We start from the raw sequence: 24,228 nt of genomic DNA, 5'->3' as shown, positions 1-24,228 counted from the left end.
ATAACGGGGGGAAACAAAGAATAGGGGCAACTGCTAGATGCCAGGAGACACTCCTCCCCCCTTACCACCTAAGATGCCTGCTGCAAACTTCTAAGAACCCAAAAAATTGAACCCAAGCTAAGAGGTGGCTTAGCTTGTGAAATATGTTTAGATCAACTGTTTCATTAATAAAGGAGGCAGACACTATGGCCGTGTCCACACTCAGGGGTTCTTTCGAAAAAAGTACCCTTTTTTCGAAAGAACTTCCCCTGCGTCCAGACTCAAGCCGCGTTCTTTCGAAATTATTTCGAAAGAACGCGGCTTTTCTTTCGATGGCGGTAAACCTCGTTTCACGAGGAAGAACGCCTTCTTTCGAAAGTTCCTCTTTCGAAAGAAGGCGTTCTACAATGTAAAGAGGCCGTCTTCGAAAGAGAGCATCCAGACTCGCTGGGTGCTCTCTTTCGAAAAAGCGGATTTCCTCTATCGAAAGATCCGCCTGCTGTCTAGACGCGATCTTTCGAAAGATGCTTTCGAAAGAAGCCTGCAGTCTAGACACAGCCTATGAGCTTTCTCTGCGTAAAACTTTTACACAGGGCAAGATGGATTTATCTGTGGTTTTGGTTCCTTTTGCAAATTGGTTTCCTACGTGCTGAGCCCTTCTAAAGCTGTACTGGTTCAGCATCTGTGTTGCTCTGTAGAGGGGTAGTAACCACAACGCTGCCTTTGCTGGGGAAGACCAGGGTTTCTGGCCCAGCAAGACAGAGTGGTGGGGAGTCCCAGAGAGCAGGAAGACAGGCATCAGTAGCGTGATCAGCACACCAGGTGGACAACCCCAACAGGACTTCTGTGATCTAACCTGTCACACTGTCTTCCAACAATGGCCAATATCAGGTTCCCCATCAAGCCCTGTCATTAGGGCTGCCAGATGGTTGAAACAAAAATACTGAACACCCCCACCCTTCTGTTGAAGGGCAAAAAAGGGGGGAGAGGACCAAAGTTGTTGAGCAAAACAAAAAAAAGACTCCAAGGACTTATTAAGCCAAAAAAATAAAAAATTAAAATAAAACAGCATGTCCCCTTGAACTGCAGGGATAGGAACCAGGGAGAGGTTGAGCACTAAAACCCAGGGGAAGCATTGCTTCCCCTAGGTCTTTTGGCCGGCAGCCATTTTGTGCCAGCAGCCTTGGGGAACCAGGTAGGCATGGGGGCTGGAGCCGGAGGGAGGGAAAGAGGGGGTTGGGGTGAGGCCGGGCGCTGAATGTTTGTAGGATTGCCAGGTGCCCGGCATTTTTGCCTCCTGGCCGGGGAAAAATTCAGAAAATACCAGATATCTTAGATGTCCGGTATTCTCTGTTTTTTTTTTACCGAACAGGAGCCAAAAATACCGGACTGTCTGGGTGAATACTGGACACTTGGCAACCCTACCTGTCATCCATTCCCAGCTTCCGACAAAGAGAGATGAGGAACACCATTGCTGCCCATCCTGGCTAATAGCCATTGATGAATCTGTCGTCCATGAATTTATCTAGTTCTGTTTTGAACCCTGTTATAGTCAGAGTGCAATAATATTGCGTCTCTGGTAACTGAGGTCCATTCACTCTTTGACTTGGATTCAGCAAAAATAAGACATGGTTATGGCAATAGTAATAATTTTGTTAAAGCCCTCACACTTTTTTCCAGCACCTGGACAGCTGAACAATGATGGGTAATCAAGTGGAGAATGATGTTGGTATGAAAACAAGATACCCCAGCTTCTGGTATATGTAGCCATGTAGGGATTGTTAAGCAACGCTGCTGAGTGTTCACGTCTATTTAACTTGCCACCAACTCTGACCAGTTTTTCACACACACTGAATTTAGTGGTAACTACTGTGCTCTGCCCAAAACCTCTCAATACAAGTGTCTTTTCAAGAATATTAATGGGTTAATGCTCTGCCTTAAGCAATGCTGCACACGAAAGCTCAAGAGGGCTGATGAGAATTACACCCATAGGAAAACAATTTCCAAACCTACCACTATCCAATGGAATTCAAAGTTACATTGCTTTGATCACATTTATGACATGTGACAGGATGAATATTGTGATGGAATTGTCACAATTCTCCTACCCACACTTGGAATTTCTAATTGAGTGCTTAGACGTGATGTCCCGGTTGCCAATGTATTTGACAAACTTCATGGATAGGAGAACAAATGAGTCTTTCTATGCTGCAGTTCTGCCTTCTCTACTTATGCTAAAATCCAGATTTGACTCATTTTCTCCAAAATACCATTTTTGCTTGGCAGATAATTTGAAGGATAAACTTAGAAAATGGTTCAGGCATATTTTGACCTGTGATGGAACTGTGCATAACAATAGTGTAGAGAGATCCATCATTGCTTCTGTGTCATACCCAATTTTTTAGCTAGATTGTCTGCACAATCAGAATCAGAAAAAATTGCAAGGAAACGTTTTAAAATAAGATCTAGTTTATACTAACATGCTATCAAAACTATAGCTCAATGTACAACCTCCACAGCTGCCACTAATTTCTATTGCTCTGATGATAAAAGGGTAGCTGAATCTGACTTAAGAATTGCGGGATGCAATTCCTCAATAATCCACTGCATGATCTGAATCAAGTGAAAAGCAGTTGCTACAGTTCTTATCAAATTTAATACCACAACGCCAAGATTTGCTCAAGTGGAAAGATAATTCAATAGTACTGGACAAATCCTTTTTCCAAGAAGGAACCATCTTCAGGATATGTTCAAGATCATGCTGTTATTGCAGAAAAAAACCCATTTCATTGAGTGATATGATGTCTGTATATAATATCGTTATATATAAATAAACAGAAAGGAAATTTATAAATGTATTTACATTTATATGAGATTTTTTTCTATGTTATTCCATACTTATTTCTGTATAAGATTAAAAATTCATTATTGCGCTTTTCGCTCCCTTTCAATACGTGCTTGTATTATTTAGGAATTCTCCATCTGTTGACCAGACAATTATAGAGAATATGGTATTTGAAAGTCTCTCTATTTATACTTGTATTTTTACTTACAAATACCTACATGTCATAAGTACTTTTGTAAAGGGTGTACTTGGCATTTTTAATAAGTACCTGGAGTGCCCAGCCCTGCTGGGGGTGGGGTCTCATGGGGATGAAGTCCATGACAACCTCGGGGGGCGGGCGCTGAGGTGGCCCAGCCTCTCCCCCCATACCTAGTCCCTGGAGGTGCAAAGCTCCAAAGAGCCCAGAGCCTTTACCTGCATCCTGTGGGGTCCTCAGCCCCAGCATTGCCTCCTCCCACCTCTGCTGGAAGCGGCATAGCCCAACCTGCAGCCTCTCCCCACAGGAACAACCGAGGGATGTGCCGCTCTTACCATGGTGACTGTGAGCTCAGCAGGGCCTAGGCGAGGAAGATGCCCAGCAGCAGGCGGGACTTTCCCATAGAGAGGTTCAGGGCAGTGCTCCTCCACATGTAGAGCCGCCGCTCACATCAGGGAAGGGGAGTGAGTTTACTTTCTTCACCTCTCCGCCTGCCGACTGGAGCTGATTATGCTTTATGGCTGCGTGCTGGCCACGGAGCTCTAGTGGCAGCATGGGCTCCCACTGCATGGAGGAAAAGAGGAGGCTGACCTCTGCTTTGGACCACTGGGAAGCACCCGCGGACCACCTGAGAACCACTGTTCTACATGAAAACCATAGTTTTGTTGTGGTGGTTGTTTTCCTTCGGACATTGTGCATTATCTTTGTACAGATTACTCACAGGAGTGGAGGCCCCTACAGGACAGGGTATACTAAGCTGCCCTTTATTAGCAAGGCTTTCAAATACATGCTCTTGTCTCAACAGCTTATCTCCGCACAAAAGCCAATCTCAAAGTCATTTCCCATGCCTCTCTTAAAGGAACAGTGCACCAGTTATCTAACTACGCATACCTACAATGTGGTAAACATTTACAGAATTGAACTCTTAGCTTCTATATTGCATTTTGAATGCTTCTCTCATACCTAAAGAGGAACTCAATTCAATATACATTCACTCAAGCAGTATATATTTTCTTGGCATTAATCTACAAATGAAAGGAGCTTTCCTTGGAATCTTTCTTCACAAAGCATGAAGAGTCTGATTGTTCTTTTAGGCACATTCCTGAACAACATGAGACAGACACAACACATCTCCCCCATAAGAGATATTGTGCATTGGCGATACCCATCTGAAACACACTGCATCTCTGCTTTGTTTGCTCCAGGGAAGGTGGAAGGAGGATTCGTACTTTGCAGCCGTTTCATACAAACTGCAGATTACTACTAACCCCCTTCATCAATTTAGATGTTCCTCCCTAACAACCTGTTTTGCTTACTCATGTGTACTTGGACCCTAGGGTAGTGCAAATACAAATATCAGGAAAAGGCTCTTATTGCGTCTTACTCCCTGAACATGTAATCCCAATTTCAGTCTTGGAGCACAATGGGCATCTAATTCTAACAGAGACACAAAGACATTCTACTGCAGTTTGTATGACCTTTCTCAGTCAGTGAGATAATTATCACCATTAAATTTACCTTGGAAGAACTTCCAATTTGCTGATATAGAAGAAAAACTTTTTTACTGTTATAATAAAAGAAAAAATATATAAAATGGAGGGAAATGATCTCTCTATAGCTTTTTATTCTTACTGTTTGGTTCAGTGTAGTTTTACAAAATGCTATGATCTCTGCAGATCATTTGACCATCCTTCTTTACCTGAAGTGTTCTAAGTTACATTATTTCATTTTGGTCTTTGCTTCATTTCTATTTGTCCCTAAATTAAATCTCAAATAAGAAAATAGGAACACCTTCCACACCATAACTGATATTAGAATTGCAGAAGACATATACTACATGCTAAGGCCCACCTCTGCTGCTTTTGCATAGACAGAGCAACTAGGGATGCCTGTGAGAGTCAGACACACACGGTCTTCAGAATTGCAAACTCATAGAAATTAAATATTTTAAACATTTAGGGGTCTGTTTTTCTTTCCACCTCTTCGTTTTCTTTTCACTTGACAATTTGATTTCATTCAGTTTGGACTGAAATTAACTTGAGAAGTAACAGTCTCAGTATCCAGACAGTGCTGATGCTATAAAAGTGAAATTCAAGAGTTTTAACAAGTCAGAAACTTGCCCTCGCCTAGCCCTGTCCTCCTTATTGACAAGTCTATTGGCCACTATCTCTGGAAGCCATAATAAGACTGGAACCTCTCACACAGAAGTGAAAGGGGAAGCCAAAAAGTTTGAATATGACTTTTTGACTCACATACCCTACCTATGCCAAGTTTCAGTCTAAAAGTAATGTACTGGCCAAGTCAAACTTTTCAAAAACAGTGTGATAATGGAAACATTGACAGCTTTTTAAGCATTGTAGTGCTTGCTGGATCTACTGTATTACAAACAGAATCTGCAAAAGGGATTTTCTACACAAGATTTTATTCAGATTGGAGTTATGACAAGTTACATTTTACAGCTGTATAAAATGACCTAATGGTACAAAATGAAAAAATACATTAATCTATTTTATATATTTCAATAATGTTTCACTCCAGTGACCTTATTTTATATCTACGTTCTAAGGGGCTTATTATTATTCTTTTCTCTCAGTCACTTGTTTAGGTTCAGTTTGCCATGGGGAACTGTAAAAATAAATGAAGTCCATTAACTAAAATTATTTATTTGCACAAAAGCAATATTTCATTTTATCTGTCAGCAGCTTTTAAAAAAAGAGCAATAGCTTATTCAATCTACTCCTGTATTAGTGGAGCCAACAAAGATGGCTATTACTCTGGAAAAAAATTAAAATTTAAGTAGCTGAGCCTTCAAGGTAGAGTAACTGTATTGGCAAGTCCTAGAGGATTTATCTCAAGATAATTCCCTCGAGATGCCAAAGTCATATAGTCAAAATGAAATCAAGTTATTAGTTATTCCAGCTCAGTTAAAAATAACAGTATTTCAATTATAGTCCACCTCTGAATTACAAAATTACATTGGCTGTGTTTTATTAAAATATGCTGTTGTATAAAAGGGAGTTTCAATATGCATTGCACTAATATATCAGTACCACCACTAATGTTTTCTCTAATTTTTTTCATCCACGTACAGAATAAACTTTGTTATGTGCACCCAGGCATTTAGAGATATACACCACCAGTAGAAACATATACTTCTAGTTGTGGGCATTGTGGGTGCTCTGTTAATCAGCTGGGCAGCATTTGAATCTCTCCTGGGTGGCCAGCCATGTACTCAGCTTGCAGGGAACACTGATCACTGCACAACTACTGGTAACTCAAATTCAGGCTGAATAAGCACGCTGTGGGCACCAAATTAGTCTTGGATCTGCCTTGAAATCAGAAGCTGGGAGACAACAGCAGAGATACTCAGATATTAATCAATATGCTACATAATTTTTTCTAAGTCTTCAGATATCAAGATTCAGAGCACTTCTTTCCTCTCTTTGCTTCTTAAGATTTGGGCTTTAAAACTCATTCTCTTCTGGTTTCTTTTTTTTCACTTGCATATAGAACTATACCTACTGAAAAATTTCCTTCCACTGATAATATACAAATTCCAGTGTCTGATCTTCAGTTATTTGCCAAAATGCATTTGGTTTAAAAGTCACTATTTAAATTGATACTGAAGATAGTCAGATTTTCAGAGAAACCTCAGCCCAACTTTCATTTTTGAATGCACATCTTTACATGCACGAATCACATCCTCCGCTATGATAGTCCTAAAGCAGTTAACACTTTGGTATCTAGAGAATGAGTTCTGCTCAAGCTTCAATAAAAGACCATCTACAATAATTGACTTTTTTATTATTGTTTCATTAAATGGCTATTTTAAAGCATGTTTCACTGAATTTGTCTGAGTGGATTAATGTAAAAAAAAAATAATACACATAAAAGAGTTACCTGCAGTTGGAAGCGTAAATCTCAGGACTACATAGGCAAAGATACTGTAAAAAAACAATGCATGGGGAAAATAGCCAAGATCTAAGCATATTTCAAAAACTCTTTGATTCTTTCAAAGCAGAAAGAAAACCTCTTATCAAGGACTCTGGATCTAAGTGTTTTATAAGCAAAGTTTCCATATATTTTATTCAAAAATATATAAACTCACATAATATCACTCTTATTACCACATTTTGTTGATCAGCAATGACTTCCCCTGTAACCCTGGAGAGGGGAGGTGGTCGACCCTCCCTCTACCCATTCCTGTCCCTGGTCTACCTCTGCCCCACCCCAACTCCAACCCTTCCCCAAGTCCCCCCACGTCTTCCCACCCCTACTCTGCCTCCACTCCACCATCAACTCCATCCTTTTCCCCAAGCCTCTGCCCCACCCCATCTCTTTCCCACCTCCTCCTCCAAGTGGGTCATGTCCCCACTCCTGCCCCTTCCTCAGAAGCCACAAATGCCACAAAACAGCTATTCATGGCTGGTGGGAGAAGACCTGGAGGGGGGGCGAGTGCTTGACTGCAGTGAGTGCTGCATATGCACTAACTTCCCCCCCAGAGAAATCCAGCCCCAAAGCACTCATGGAGCCAGTGCCTATGTTTTTGCTATTCAAACAAATCCTCCTCTCCTCCATATAATGTACCCACGGTAGATGAATAAATTGGCCTTAGAACAAGATAGCCCTTTACAGCCTAAGTTACTAAGTATTTTAAACTAGCTGGAGTTACCTGGCGTTGCTCAGGAAACCAGAGGAACAAAATGTAGAAAATTAGTAATGCATTATATTTTTTGAATGGTAGAAAAGTTGCACTGATTTCTATAGGGATTAAAATATGGGTCCGCGTCATCCCTGGGGGGAGAGGGCAGGTTACACATGGGAGGGGCGCCCCAGCTCACGCCCGGGACTGCAGGTGCCGCGGGGGGCAGGGCGGGTGCTCGAGCCGTTGTGCGCGTGGGGGTCAGGACGCTACGTCCGGCGCGGCCGGGGAAGGGGGGAGGGAGCGGGTCGCTTACATAACCTCGCAGGCGGGAGGGGGTGAGTCCTGGACGGTGCTGGGGGCCGCAGGCAGTGGGCACAGGACCTAGGGTGAGCAGGGCGGCCCCTGTAGCACAGTGTGGCGGGTTACTTTTTGATTTTTATAGCTTGAACTCAGGCCCGATCGGGTTCAAAAGTACCTTAAAACCTTCTCCTGGATAAAAGGTAATCCCATGCAAAGTTTGGTTGCGGTAGCTCTTACAGTATCCAAGGTATTAGCGCACAAACTTACAAACATTCTCCTTTATATATTAGATTGAGTCACAATAGGTAGGCAGCATAGTCCTCTAGTCAACGGAACTGAGAACTAGGAACACCAGCATTTTAATCTGGGACCTGTCAGACATTTGCTCCATGATCTAGAGCAGTGGTCCCCAACGTGGTGCCCGTGGGCGCCATAGTGCCTGCCAGAGCATTTATGTGCGCCCGCCGAGTGACCATGGCCGGCCCAAACCATTCTTGCACCCTGGGCATGTGGCGCTGGCCCTGGGCACACAGTGCAGGTGCAGTCCCCCCCCCTCCCAGGTGCGTGGCGCGTGCCTGGCTCTGCCCCCGGATGCACAGTGCATGAGCGTCCCTGCCCCTGGGCTCATGGCGCATGCGGAGCCCCACCCCCGATGCGCGGCCCGTGCGTGGCCCCACCCCTGGACACGCGGCACGTGCGCGTTCCCGCCCCTGAGTGCGCGCCACATGAGTGGCCCCGCCCCCGGGCGCCCGGCAGCCCCAAAAGGTGGGGAACCACTGATCTAGAGCAAGTAAAAACTCTCATGGCTTGCTTATTCTGCTGCTTAGAATACTTGACCTTCCCACGTTAACATGCCTATCACTTGGAAATGGTGAATGCTGCAAGCAACGCCTCTGAAAGCCTCAGGGATTGACAAGATAAGCACAGAAATAGATGTCTAAACAAAGAATAAATACAGAGTCTGAGGTAAAAGAATGCACATGTTCACCCCAATAAATATATTTTAATATACATTATAACGTACAAAAAAGTCCAGGTTGGAGTTGGTCCTCCATGGTCCTGCACCCTGTAGACCTGGGCGGTCTACAGGAATTTGCCAGAGCAGGGAAGGTCCCCTGCCACCTGCTCCCTCAGCCTGCCATCCCTCCTCACTGCCAACTCCTTCAGCCCTGCTGCCGGCTGGGTGACATGGCTGCCCCAGCCCTGCTGCCAGAGCTGCTTCCCCAGCCCCAGTGCTGTCACAGCAGCCCACAGCCCTGGCCCCGCTGCCACAGCACCCACCCTGCTGCTGGGTGACATGTGGCCCTGACTAAGCTTCCCTGGTCCAAGCTGGGCTGCCATGGCAGCACCAGCCCCGCTGCCGGCCAACACACAGCCCCGATCAGGCTGCCAGCCTGCCGCGGCCCCAGCTGGGTAGCCGCGGCCCCAGCTCCACAGCCACAGCTCCTGATAGGTTTTCCCTGCTGGACTGCCACAGCCCAGCCTTATCACCAGCCAGGCTGCTGCGGCTCTGCCCTGCTTCCGGGTCAGCACACAGCCCCAATTGTGTTGCTCTGTGGAACAGGCTGCTCTGGCCCCAGCGGGGTTGCCTGTCTGCCTCTGTCCCGCTACTTATGGCCCCGCTACTGCTGCTGGGCTGCTGAGGCTCTGGCCCCACTACCACCAGCCTTGACATGTGCAGGGTTCTCGGCTGCTTGTCCTCCTGCCCTGGGGCTCTCATTCAAGAACATCTGTAGTCCTGCCAGATCATGGATGTTGCCAGACAAGCGTGTCCCGGTTCTGCGAGATGCAACCTGTAGTGATATTTATAGGTGAATGTACATATGTGTTACATAGATACAGATATGCAACAAGGCAAATCAGTGGCTAATCTGTGGTTCAGTTTGGTTTCTATAAAATACTGAATTATAGGATGTGGTTTGAGGTCATCAGGAAGAAAACTGCATTTTCTATATAGTTATTGCACACACTCCATTTACTAAGAAGTTCTGTGGTTTGGAAAGAAATCCCCCAGTTACAGTCTCATCAGCAAAGACATCAATCAATCCTATCACTATGGTGAAACAAGATTCTCTGGACTTTCCTATCAACTCTGTGCATGAATGTAACTTTCACAAAATAAAGTGGTGCTACTTATTTAAGTTTTTGTGCAATTGTATCATTTTCTCTCAAGAAAAAATGTCAAGACAGATCATACTATACGCCTTTTTATGTATGGTATGACTATAGTTGCTTCATTTGAATCTCACAGATTTATCTATGAGTGGGTGCTGTAGATGGTTCTTACAACCTTTGCTATCAATATATTCTGTAGTAATATGTTTCTATATACTGTATACCTTGCATGTTCTTACGGGAGAAAACAGTCCCCAAGATGCTAAAAGACAGTACCCTTCAAGTCTTCACATAACATTTTCTAACTAGAAAAACTTCTCTCAGTTTCTAAAAATAGAATATATTCCATACCTTTCATTTCATAAATATTGTTTATGTAAAGCTTATTTACTTCTTATAAATCTCAAAATAATTCTACCACATTACTGCACACAGCAGCCTGCCCCACACTGCAAAGGATACAATATTAAAAAATGAAAGGAGAGGGTTAATATAATTTTAGCAACATTTGATAGCAGCCACAGTCCTTTTAATCCATAACGTATTTTCTAGGACAATTGTCCTGATTATACACAATTCATTAAAACTTTTTAATAGAAAGGAGAGGGGTAGTGAAGAGTGAAACGCTTCGAGGAACTATTACTCTTTAGTTGTGACAGCTACATTAGTTTGTATTATGAATGCTTGTGTGCTTTTCTAATTCTAATGTACTGCAGTTTGAAATTTCAAACAGAAATAAATATAAATAATTTGCAATACATTTCCATTTGTATTTAATATTCCTATTTTTTTGCCAATACATATGTTATGCGCTTGACACACAGTTGCTAAGATTTTCAGAAGTGATACAAAAGTTTCGAAAGAATTCCGTCTTCCCTGTCCACACATGCCTTTTTCCAGAAGAGCTCTTTCAGAAAAAGGGTTTTTCCTCATAGAAAGAGGTTTGCCAATGTCAGAAAAACCCCTCTGTTCTTTCAATTTGTTTTTGAAAGAACGCAACTGCAGTGTGGACGTAAGTGAAGTTTTTTTTCGGAAAAATGGCTGTTTTTCCAAAAAAAAACCTCTGTAGTGTAGACATAGCAATAGTGTACTATCTTTTAGAAGGGAATTGCATATTCAGGACTGAGATAATTAACTTTATTTCAAGTATCATTGCTTACCCCACAATGCAGTTTATGTCTTGCTCATAGAATGGATAAATTATGGAAACCATATAATAAATAAATAATCTCTTTTGGAAGAGTTTGGATTATCAGCAGAGTCCTTTTTTTCTGAAATTTGGACTATTCCTTTGCCTCGATAATGATACACAGCTTTAGAAGAAGGACGGAAAAGACAGAGGTAAAGTACCACTTTACGAAATAAAGTTATTTCAAATCCCTAAGCTTTAAACTGCATGTCCTCAAAAAATTATCGATGGTATTATGAAGTGAAACTCATATTATTCACCATGATATTATTATGATATGATTATGATATAGCTATTGTGTATTTCATGCAAGATAAGTCATGTGGAGTGTCATTGGAAAGGTTATAGTTTGCTGAATATGTAAGTCATAGCATCTTTTCAATGAAAGAGTCAATCGCTGAGAAGCAGATCAAAGAACTAAATTACATAAAGTGTCTCTCATGTCTCCATCACATCCAAAATCGCTTCTGAATTCAAGAGCTTTAGACCAGTAATTTGTCACTTACTGATTTTTGAACTTGTAGCAGGGTTGATTACCAATCAGGGTGGTGGAGGTGGGGGACGAGAGATAGTCAACCCTGGTTACAAAGGAGCCTGGACTGGATCATGTGATTTCACTGTAAGAGCAGCAAGAAGCAATGGGAGGGGCACATGGGGTGTGTGAACTGAAACTATGAGTGAAAATAATCCAGACACATTCTAGGGCAGTGGTCCCCAACCTTTTGAGGTTGTCGGGCGCCAGGGGGCATGGCCATTCGCCCGCCGGGCGCCAGGGGGCATGGCCGTCCGCCCGCCGGGCGCCAGGGGGCGGGGACACTTGCGCGCCCGGGAGCGCCCCCCCATAGCCGCATGCCCGGGGCCGGCCCCCCCCCTCCGCAAGCGCCGCGCGCCCAGGGCCAGCGCTCCTCCCCCCCCACAAGCACCGCACGCCCAGGGCCAGCGCTCCCCCCCCGCAAGCGCCGCACGCCCGGGGCCGGCGCTCCCCCACGCAAGCGCCGCGCGCCCTGGGCCGACGCTCCCCGAAAGCGCCGCGCCATGTGCCCAGGGCCAGGCCAGCCCCGAGCACTTGGCGGGCGCATTCAAATGCCCCCGCGGGCGCCATGGTGCCTGCGGGCACCGTGTTGGGGACCACGGTTCTAGGGAATTTCAAAGCCCTGGCTGGGTTGATTTAGTTGGGATTGGTCCTGCTTTGGGCAGGGGGCTGGACTTGATGACCTCCTGAGGTCTCTTCCAGCTCTATGATTCTATGATTCTAAGGATGTGAATGGTTAACCGGGTGAGGTGTACTAGTTATAGTTAACTGCCAGGAGCTGGAGCAGCCCCCTGACCAGTCCAGCGGCACTTGCCACAAGCAGGGGGCACTTCAGCCGAGCTGGAGCAGCCGCTGCCCATGGTGGGGGAGGAAGGGAGGCTGCTCCAGTCCAGCCATGGCAAGAGGGGGTGAGGCACCCCTCTGCCTGCTCCTGTTTAACTGATTAAACATAATGTTTAACTGGTTAACTGATTAAATGGGATGTTATCTCTCTCCCTACAACATTCAGTGTCTCCATGTGAAAGGCTTCCATAGGAACTAAATTACCAGCAAGTGTTAATGAACACAATACAAAATCAGTGTTGCTTAAAAAAAAAACACACACACACAGAGAAATTGTACTACTAGTGATAACTCTAAGGCCTCAAAAGCAGTGCCCTTCTCCAATAATTCTTTCAACATTTTTAGAACCAGAAATAGGGAAACCCAGGCTTAAATGGCTCAGGCAGCTAAAAGACACCTGGGACTCTGTCAGACTAAAGTAGCAGGATCTCTACCTACATTTCTTGTTTATTAACAATCTCATTGGTAAGGATGCAAAGAGATACAAATTATAAATCATACCAGCTAGAGTTTCCAGCCAGGGGTTGAGATCCAACTTCCAAATTACATTAATCTTACAGCTTTCACAGCAGGCTTTAAAGGAAAAGGGTTCATTCGCTACAGTGAGGAACAAAGACCTCTCCACACATTCATCATTCTCTGATCCTCAGTTCCTTTACCATATATGCAGAGTCCAGTAAAGCAGAATTCCTCACTTTCTTTGTGTGTACTGACCTATTTGCAGTTCAGCGGTCTGCTGTTAATTTAATATACCAGCCACACATTTTCTGGGAGAAAACTGCAGTTTCTGCATTAGAACATTCCACCCATGGGTTTGTGACACTGCAATGAAGCAATGAAGGTTCCTTCCGGAACCTTTTTCCCCATATAAATGTTGTAAACGATAATAACAGGGGCCATTCATTGTTATTTGATTTACCAATGTAATTCCCAATTACATCTAAGCTCCTTCCACCAGAACAGACACAGAATGCTGCAAGGAACATAATGGAATCAGATTTGGAAGGTGATTCACAAGTGGATCTTTCTAATATTAAAGGATTCAAAGATTTACAAGTTTGGAGAATCACTAACTCAGCAATTCTTAAAATTGATAATAAAAAGGTCTTTATTAGTGAACTCTTTCTGTTGTGATAACTGCTTTCTAGTATTGTGGCACCTCAAGGTGTGTCTACACTGCAATCTTACCTCAAAATAAGCTACGCAATTTATGCCATGCAAATTGTGTAACTTATTTTGAGGTAATTTCAAAATGAAGCACTATTCTGAAACGTCCCTTAACCCTCATGGAACAAGGTTTACAGGGACATTGGACTAGTGAGCCCCATTATATTTCAAAATAACAAGTGCACTCAAAAGACGCAGAATAGCTATGCGGGATACTTCTGGTATCCTGAAATAGCTCCGCAGTGTAGACGTAGCCTAAGAGACTAATAAATACATTCGATCATGAACTTTTGTACGCAAAACCCACTTCATCAGATGAGTGAAAGTAGGTTTTGCCCAAGAAAGCTCATGATCTAATATATTTGCTAGTCTCTAAGGCCACGTCTACACTACAGATAAGATCAGAGCAGCCGCAATTGATCTTCCAGCATTCGAATTAGTGGATCTAGTGAAGGCACACTCATTCAAACTGAGTGGGTGCTCCCATCAATGCTGGTAGTTCTGCTCTTAGGAGGAGTAAGGGAAGTCGAAGGAAGAGTGCTCCCTTCGCCTTCCCACAGTGTGGATGGCGTCAAAATTCAAGATATTTCAACTTAAACTATGCAATGAATGGTAGCTGAAGTTGTGTATCTTATTTCAAATTTATCCCCTAGTATAGATCAGGGCTAAGGTGCCACAGGATTACTTGGTATTTTTAAAGATACAGTCTAACACGGCTACTCCGTGAGACTTTTTGTTCTCAATCTTGTGACTCCATTCCACTTATCTATACAAACATGCTCTTTTATTCTCCACCATGAAAAATACTTTCCATTAAATGTTCTGGACCCTAAAAATCTCAGCCAATCTGTATCTTCCCCTTTGCCTCAACAATTCTTGAACACTTCCCCTTTTCCAAGTCTCCTTTCAACTTCTCTAATCTTGTTTCTGCTGGCTACACCACCAACACGATACTTATAAAGGGAGGAAAAGGCCAACCTGATCTACCTGCTCACAAAGACCCATAGAACTGGAAGGACCTTGAGAGGGCTTCTGTTTTCCAGACTAAACACAATTCTTTCAATCATCCCTCGTAGGTTGTGTTTTCTAGATATTTAATCATTTTTGTTGTTCTTCTAAGAACTTTTTCCAATTTGTCCACACATTTCCTGTAACGCGGTGGTTAGAAACACACACAATACTCCAGTATTGCCCTTATCTGTGTGTCTTTGTAATGCTGAAAGACCTCATTTGCCAGTATTGCCCTTATCTTTGTGTCTTTGTAATGCTGAAAGACCTCATTTTTCTGCGGCTGGAATCAAACTTGGTAACTCTGGAGTTTAGAACATGAGCCTCTACCACATCAGCTAAAAGCCCGCTGGCTATCAATGAAGGCTGTAGAGCAGACTCATTATTCTCTCTGTAAGTGATCTCAGTGTCACTAGATAGGACAGTACATCACACCCTTGAGGGTGATGGGTAGATTATATATTGCTTACAACACCCTTGCTAATACATCATAGAATGTTTGCTTTTTTTGTAACTATCTCACATTGTTGACTCACATTTAGCTTGTGGTCCACTATGAGCCCTAGATCCCTTAGCACAGTACTCTTTTTAGGCAGTCATTTCCCATTTTGTACGTGTGCAACTGATTGTTCCTTCTGAAGTGGAGTACTTTGTATTTGTCCTTATTGAATTTCATCCTATTTACCTCAGACCATTTCTCCAGTTTGTCCAGATCATTTTGAATCATAATACTATCATCCTATTCTACTTTGTATCATCCGCAAACTTTGTAAGTGTACTCTCTATGCCACTATCTAAATCGCTGTTTAAAATACTAAACAGAACCAGACACAGAACTGATCCCTGTGGAACATTGATGGTACTCTTTCATTTCTTTCTTCCTTTCTTGTCCAGGGTCCTGTGATTGTGCTCTCATGGTTTTGTTTTCTGTTGTTCACGATCAGGGGAACTGACAACCTTTGTGGGCCCCTAGGCAAGGGGGGAGGGGAGAACTGGCTGCTCACTCCCAGAAGGGGCAGGGCCATGGAAGCCAGCCCTCTGTACCATCCAGAGTGTGTCACACTAGCCCTACCAACCCTTAGAGCAGCCCAGAGCTCACTCTCTTCTGATGTCAATTGAAAGGGTCCAGGGCTCCAGCTGCCACCGCAGTAGCAAGCCCTTGGCCCCTTTGACTCTCTGGGCCTTGGAGCAACTGCCCTTTTGTCTCTCCACCCTCATTGGTGAGCTTCCTCACTATTCTTCAGAGTCCACTTGACAGTTCCTCTTCTTCTTTTTCTTTCTATCTGGCAGCCCTAATTATATCACAAAACTCGCAGTCTTTGGTGGTTTCCTGAAAGTCAGCATTCCTGGAGCTAGGCTGTTACCTGGCTATTCTAGCTTTCATTTCAACAAAAAAATACCGTAAGTTTCTAATCCTAATAGTTGCAAAGAAAAGCTTGAAAACAAGATCTGAGGTCACCCAACAGTTCACACCAGAAAACAAATACAAAGAATGAGACTAAACTTCCAGACACTCAAAGATATTTAGGAATTTAAATCCCACTGAAATCCGTGAGAATAAGGCAAATAAGTTCCTTTGACAGTCTGAATCTGAGTGCCTAAGTTACTGTCCCAGTTCCTAGGCTGCAAATGGGCACTGGAATGTTCTTAGGGTGCTCTCATCTGTCTGAGTCCCTATGACACAAATTGGTTACATAGTCTTTTTGGAGTGAGAGGAGTGGGGCTCTTGGCTCCCACTGCCCTAGTCCCTTTTATCTGTTTGCAGATTCTCTAACCTGAAAAGAGGTAGCGGGTAAAGGCACCAACTAAATGTGATTACTTTGGTGCTTGCTGGACCTATTTTACCCAGCCAGTATACTGGAACTACTATGTTCTTGTAATTACATGGAGGAGAGGTGGTAATTAACCTGAGGGCAGTATCCCTGACAATATCTGCTCTCCTCAAGAGTGCCCAACAATGGCTGGAAATTTCTTATTTTTATGCCCAGGGCTCGACAGATTAGTTAATCTACTCGCCCGTGGCGAGTACATTTTAAGCCGGTGGGGCTGCGCAGCGCAGTCTGTGCATGCGCAGCGTGCGCTTCCACACAGCTGGCGAGCAGGGCTTGCTGCCGCTTGGCAAGCCCTTTTTATGCCCTTACTCCACCCTTGATATAACTGACAGAGCTAGAGGGTCTTCATTGCTTCTGCATGGTTTATATTACTCTTCACAGTCACTTTTCAAAAATGTTACAATTTATACACACCTACGATATAATATAGTATAATTTAGTTATTTTCATTTTTCCAAAGAAGACAAGTTGTGCTAAGAAAGGTAGAATCAGTTAAACGGGATCTCAAAAAGGAAATACTGCAAATGCTACATCAAAAAGTCACATCAGGCCAAAAACCAAAGCCATCAGTGCAGTATGTTGTGATCTTTGCCATACATTTTACAAATGTGTATCTGTTTGCCCATCTGTGAGTCTGTTTGTTCAAGAACTCCTCCTAAATGGTAAGAGCTAGGACCACCAAATTTGGTATGCAGTTTCCTCTTACCATAACTTAAATCAAAGTCAGGTTTTGGTTGTGCCAGGACTATAGGATGGAACTCGAATGTGATTGTTTCTCAAAAAAAAAAAAAGGAAAAGGACAATCTGGTAGGAGGGAGTTATACTATAGAAAGACCACAGGGGGCAACAAGAAACCAAAGATGGGGACTGAGACAACTATAACCCTATTGGAACAGCACGGGGCCAAGTGTGGAGAAAGGGACAGCTATCTACTACAGGTTGTACCTCTAAAATCTGGGGCTCTCTGGTCCGGCAATTTGCATGGTCCATGGATAGGGCTTCTCACCTGGCTCTAATCTGCTACAATCAGAGACGGCTGGGAAACAGACTGCATCCCAAACCCTGCATTCCCAGCCCCACCCCAAGTCAATTATTTAAATGAAGAAAAACAAAATTTATTCGAGTTAAGGACCTGAGCAATACCGGGTAAATCTTTTAGTGAATAAATAATCTCTAGGGGCTTGAAAACTTTTGTTAAATTTTTAAAAAACCTTCATTAGTTCTGATTGAAGATAAGCTCCCTTTCAAAGACAAAAATACCTATCATATGCAACAAAATACCATGTGTAGAACCCTATGAAATCGACATTACTGAAAACACGAATGGAATTGCAGAATCAAAACAATAACATGGAATTCACACTCTCCCTGGCAGTAGGACTACAGAAGCAGGCAGGCAGGGCAGGCTCAGCTAGGTGTTGCCTCTGTAGGCAACCTGGCACAGGGAGATTGATGCAGGGAGCTCAGGCCACAAGCAGTGCAAGGATTAAGGAGAGAAGGATCAGCATCTGGAATTTAAGGGACGCTTCTGAGTTCCTTGCTATGTCAGTTCATGTCGGGAGTTGCAGCTCCCAGGCAGATTCCACTCATGCAATAAAACATTGATCAGTACAGCAAACTACCACCTTTCACTCACCCCTCACCTGAACAGTGTGAACTATGGCTAGTGTTTCTGAGATCGTTCACACAAACTTCTTGCGTAAGAGCCCGTCCACACTGCAAAAGCACATTGGAAAAGCATCCAGACTGCTTAATGCTCACTTGCAAAAAAGCTCGGATTCCCATTAACAGAATGGCCACCAGTGCACCTGTGATTCTTTCGATAGGCTGTTTTTGTGCAAAATAAACCTCATTTACTGTCCACATACCTTCTGAGCAAGAGCACTTACGCAAAAAGGAGTTATTCCTTGTAGAAAAAAGAATACCTACACCGCAAAAACCCCTCTGTTCTGTCAATTCAATGTACATTTTCTTGTGCAAAAATACACTTGAGGTGTGGACACTCTGTGAGTTTTTGCACAAAACCAGCCGTTTTTGCACAAAAACTCTGCAGTGAAGACACAGGCTGAGCAGCAAGCAGAATGAGCCCATCCCAATTCCACTGGATCTTTGAGCTAGGAGGTTATGAAAGGCGGAGTGCCTAATGTCACAGAGTTTGCGCTACCTCATATCGTCTTCCTTGTCAGCTCTGTAGACACAGACAGAAGCTTTATAAACAGAAATCTACTTACAGAAAAGAGGGAATCACTTTCTTAAGCTAACCATAATGTACCACAATGGAGATGTCTGCCAGAGATGGCAAAAATAATGACATTTAATTTGGCAATTTGTCATGCTACTCAACAATAAACTGTTGATTTGATAGTTTGAAATTATTTCTAATCAACACTGAAATTTGTTTAAGCATTCCTTCAGAATACAGGAAGCTTGAAAGTACTGCGTTTAAACAATGACTGCTAGAAGCATGGATTTTATTGTTATTATTATTATTATTATTCACATATGAATAAAAGGACAGTGTAAGAGCTCTTACTTCTCTGGATTTCTTGTGTTACTGTTCAGCCATGCCACTTGGATCATATTAACTAATGCTGCTTTAAAAAGTGATTTAAAATATGTTACTTTTCTGTATACAGTAAAGTCTTGACTATGTAACCTAAACAGGACTGGAGGATGGTCGGATAACGGAAATGTCGAAGAATACAGATGGCTCTGGCTCGTGGTGGGGCGGGGGCCCGGCACGCTCTGGCCGAGGGGTGGAAGCAGAGCAGCAATGACAGCAGTAGTGGCGGCTGGGGAGGGGACCTCCCAGGCGCACTCCACTCTTTGTCTCAGCGGCGGTTGGCGCACGCGCTGCCCCCTCCCCAGTGGATTCTGGATGCTGTGTCCTCGTGAGGGGCCGTGTCCTCTCCCTTCCTCTTCCTCTCTCCTCCCCCCGGCCTCCCGGATGTGCCCAAGACCCTAGCGCTCCTGCCTCTCCTCAGCCCGGTGGCAGCGGCAGCCCCTCCCCTCGCCACATACACCCTTCCCCTTCCCTTCCTGCCTCAGCCTGGAGGGGCGGGCTCCTGGACTCCTCCCTTGCTCCGACCGAGAGTCGGGCTCGCTCTGCAGGGGGGCCGCTCCCTCCCTTCCCTCCCTCCCCCCCAGCCTGCAAAGTTTCGTGAGGGGGAAGCGGGTCCAGGCCCGCTCCTAAGAGTGGAGCCATTAACGCGGCAGGAAGGCTAGGATCGGGCACCGAGTGGGGCACAGACCCAGCACACCTGAGCGCCGGGCAAGCCCGTAGCACGGGCGTGAGCTGCCCCGGGCGTGGGATGGGAGGTAAGGTTGCTGAGCTCACGCTGCATGTGCCAGGCTGAGGGGAGCCCCCGCAGATCTGCCAACCAGAGCTCCTGCCCAGCCCTGGAAAAAGGGAAAGCAAGGCCACTGTGGTGTGAAGTGTCCCTGGAGCCCGTTGCCATCATGTGACGGGCGGCACCATCAGATAAAACAGAATGTCGGATTAGTGAAGGTCGGAAAATTGAGACTCTACTGTTTTGTTAAAATTGTTGAAATTTTTTGGAAAGCCATTTTTCCCACTGCAATCCAATGCTGAACATGTTTATGTATATATAGCAAGGCTTCTAAATTTGTATAGATATCCCAACAATTTTGATTAAAGAAACACACCAACATTAAATTTTAATGGAAAAAATCAGAATATAATATGTCCCAAAATCCAAAATAATAAAATGGATTTAATAGGATTGTGCATATCCCTATCTTATTTAATTTGCCACTTGGAAAGCAAGATTTGGTATTTTCTTGCTGCACTATAACAACTGGGCTATCGCAATTCAAGTATCTGTAGCACACTTGACATGAAGACTGTGGAGACCAGGATAAAATATGAAGTTATGCTGCTGATTTATACTGTGACCTTGCGCATAGCTCTTACCTCGTTGTACCTGTTTCACCATCTGTAAAATTGGGTACCAACATTCACACGACTTTAAGTACTCTCAGATCTACAGATACAAAGTCCTATTGGTGCATGTTATTATTAAGTTATAAGACTAGAATGTGACTTTAAAATATCAGCTGGATGACAATCCTAGGTATATGTGTTTTGAAATGTCTGGCAAAGAGCATTGCTGACAGCCCAAAAATGTGTAGCATTCATTATTTTAATTGTGTTGCTCCCCAAAGGTCCCAATTAGAACTAGACCCCATTGTGATATCAGTACACAAGTATCAGTACACAAGTCCCTGCCCTGAGAAACTTAGTCAAATACATGTGTTCAAATCTGTAATAGAATGTCAGAACTGAAGCTTTCTGCTTAAAATGAATTTGGATATAGTTAAACTAAGGTTATAATTAAATAGAATCAAGTTCCAAATTGTTTCAATGCACTGCAATGTGCAAACTACAATTCAAGTTACAGTGAATCTCTGTTGTTATAATAAAATATAGTGAAACTGTTCCCAGGAGAAGTGACTTCACAGTCATAGTATCTCAGTCAGAGCCCAGACTCGTAGAAAACAAGACTGAACAGATTCATGCAGGTGCTGCAGATGCCAAACAATAATGAAGGGACTAGTCCTGAAAATTGCAGCTGCTGATAAAACTCATTGCCTAACATGAGGAAAGCATCACACCCACTACTGCTTCCAGTATGCACTACTGGGGGCAAAATGATATGCTGTCTGGCGCAATCCAAGAGGATAATTTGAAAGAGAAAAAAAATACAATAGCTTTAGGTTATGAAGAAAGCATCTGATCATCTGCAGCAGACTCCCATAATTGTACAGCTGAAATAATAATGGACAAACAAAAGAACATTAAAACTGTTCACTGTTTAACATCTGAGCCAGTTTTCATGTGAGACAATTTGTTCCACAGACTGGCTTATTCATGTGGTTAGTTTAAATGCTACAAAAGCATTTAAACTATGGTGTGCATCCATTTTATTTAAAAGATAGGAGGACAAATTCATCCCTTGTGTAACTCCACTGACTTGAGTGGACTTACACCAGAGATGTATTTCGTCCAGGATCCAATTTTGGAAGGGCGAGGGGATTAATTTCGGTTTTTGAGACTGCATCAGTGAGCCTTTAAATATTTCATAGTAATCTTTCCCTAAACATACTGGAACCTATTTCGATGGCAAAATAAAGTTTGTGTAACTTTACAACAAATAATGTTTTCAAATAACAATTCAAGATGAAAAATGACTGTGATACCCTCATCCAGCAGAACCTCTCCACATGTAAGAGGACAGCCATGTGGACCCTGAAATCGAACCACCAAATAGTGATCAAAGCAACAGATAAAGGGCGACCACTGTGGTCCTCAATTATGATGATTATTTCAACAAGGCCATTCAACAAACTTTTCAACACCATCTACAATAAAGAACTCAAAGAAGGACCCACACCCATACCATAGATCACCCAGGAATTAAAGGATATCATCAAATGCATCCCCAAACAACCCCAGGAGCAACTCTACAACCTCATTCCCCATAAAGCCACCCTAGAGACAGCTACGTGTTTCTCAAGATACACAAATAAATGAAGCAGACAGACCCATCATACTTGTCCCCAACACTCTTAGGGTGTGTCTAGACTACATGCCTCCTTCGACGGAGGCATGTAGATTAGCCAGATCGGAAGAGGGAAATGAAGCCGCGATTAAAATAATCGCGGCTTCATTTAAATTTAAATGGCTGCCCCGATCTGCCGATCAGCTGTTTGTCGGCAGATCGGGGGAGTCTGGACGCGATGCGCCGACAAAGAAGCCTTTCTTCATCGGCACAGGTAAGCCTCGTGAAACCAGGTTTACCTGTGCCGATGAAGAAAGGCTTCTTTGTCGGCGCATCGCGTCCAGACTGCCCCGATCTGCCGACAAACAGCTGATCGGCAGATCGGGGCAGCCATTTAAATTTAAATGAAGCCGCGATTATTTTAATCGCGGCTTCATTTCCCTCTTCCGATCTGGCTAATCTACATGCCTCCGTCGAAGGAGGCATGTAGTCTAGACACACCCTTACTGAAGAAAAAATGGGATTCTTAGAAACAATTCTCAAGCTACTCACCACGCAAAGGGCCAGATTCCTCAAGCACATAAACAACTTCCTCTTAAACTCTGCAACATTAATAACCTACCTCAGAACACCATCCTTGCTACCGCGTATGTCATTACCCCACTACACCAAAATCCGTCGTCATGAATGCATTGCTGCCTGCCTCAAATATCTACAAGACAATGGAGAACACTCAGATATCCTTCCCAAACTCACTGTCAAACTCATCTCTTTCATCCTCACTCATAACGCTTTTGCATTCAATAATAAATCACAGGAACAGCTTGTGACGGGGCGGCGGGGATCGCGAGCACCAACCCCACGCCCCGCACTGGGGCGCCGCGGGAGACAGGCACCGAAACGCCTGAGCGGCTCTGCCACGCTTGTTCGGCGACAGCCGCCGGCGTAGGCGGGGGCAGGGCAGTGGGGATCACAGGCCCCAACCCGGCGCCCCGCGCCAGGGGAAATCGCCGCAGGGACGCCCGAGCGGCTCTAACGTGCCGGCCCAGGGACGGCGGCCGGCGCAGGCGCAGGAGTCTTCGCCCGGAGGGGCCGCCCCCGCACGCGCCCGCCCCCTCCTGCAGGGCGCAGGCGCCGGCGTCCCTGAGCAGGGGTGCCGGGTTTAAAAGCCGGGCGGCCAGGACGCAGAGGGGGAGGAGAAAAGGGACGGAGCCCTGGTAAGCAGGGCGCGGAAACTCGCGCCGGACGGCAGGACATTGCACGGACCCAGACCGACGACTGAGCATCCTGGGACCGGAGTGGGTGAGTTAACCCCGAGACCCCGCTGAACCAGACCAGGACCAGCAGACCTAAGAGGGCGGAGGAAGTAGCCCAGGATGGGGTAGGAACCCCGGGGACCGGTGCGTTGCGGCCGTAGCCCCCCCGGTCGGGCAGCGCATCTCAGACGCACTCCCTTAGGGTCCTGGGCTGGGACCTGGAGAGGGGGTGGGCCCAGGTCCCCCTCCACCCCGGTCGGATACCGGAGAACCACCCGAGAGACAAAGCAGGGCAAGATAACAACCCCTCATCCCGGGGAAGGGGCCGGGATCGTTACACAGCTATAGGTACCAGTAAGCCTTTTCTAGAGCTTCACCAGCCACCTTGAGGAAGAATTTCTGGACAAATACATTATGACACTAATGATTTATCTGAGATATAGCAATGATATTTTCATCCAACGGACAGATGACCTAATTTCCTACACAGATTTCCACAACTTTGAAAGATCATCATTTGTCTATCAAACTCTCTGTAAAAGACTCACACCAGCATCAACTTCCCAGATACTTCAAACAGTATTAGCAATCAAATTCTGCAAGAAACTATATGTAAGAAACCCATGGATCACCACATTTACCTTCACAGATCCAGTAACTAACCAAAGCACACCAAGAAATATATTATCTATAGCCAGGCACTCAGATTCCATAGAATATGTATGATGTTGAACCCCCATCTTTTTTATGGAAATAGGTTTTTTTAATATGAATATGCCTACCCCAAATATGCTTTATG

At 44.4% G+C, this 24,228-nt stretch overlaps 1 protein-coding gene and 1 long non-coding RNA gene across 6 annotated transcripts in view; both read right to left on the bottom strand.

The window, feature by feature from the left end:
• The window catches only part of SEMA5A (semaphorin 5A), a 549,656-nt gene that overhangs the window by 387,064 nt on the left and 138,364 nt on the right, over positions 1-24,228 (bottom strand). The gene's annotated exons all lie outside the window — the stretch shown is intronic.
• Positions 7,394-22,237, bottom strand: LOC112545151 (uncharacterized). Of its 2 annotated transcripts, none has more exons than XR_012901806.1 (3): positions 13,146-22,237; positions 11,241-11,393; positions 7,394-9,758 (listed from the first exon to the last, which is right to left on the bottom strand). It is a non-coding gene; the product is annotated as an uncharacterized LOC112545151 (long non-coding RNA). The 2 variants fall into 2 exon arrangements; XR_003088582.2 differs by having other exon boundaries at positions 13,304-22,237.

This window comes from Pelodiscus sinensis, chromosome 2 (assembly GCF_049634645.1).
Source record: "Pelodiscus sinensis isolate JC-2024 chromosome 2, ASM4963464v1, whole genome shotgun sequence".
Classification (NCBI taxonomy): Eukaryota; Metazoa; Chordata; order Testudines; family Trionychidae; genus Pelodiscus; species Pelodiscus sinensis.
The sequence above is the reverse complement of the archived record's forward strand: the minus strand, read 5'-3'. Positions and strand labels throughout refer to the sequence as shown.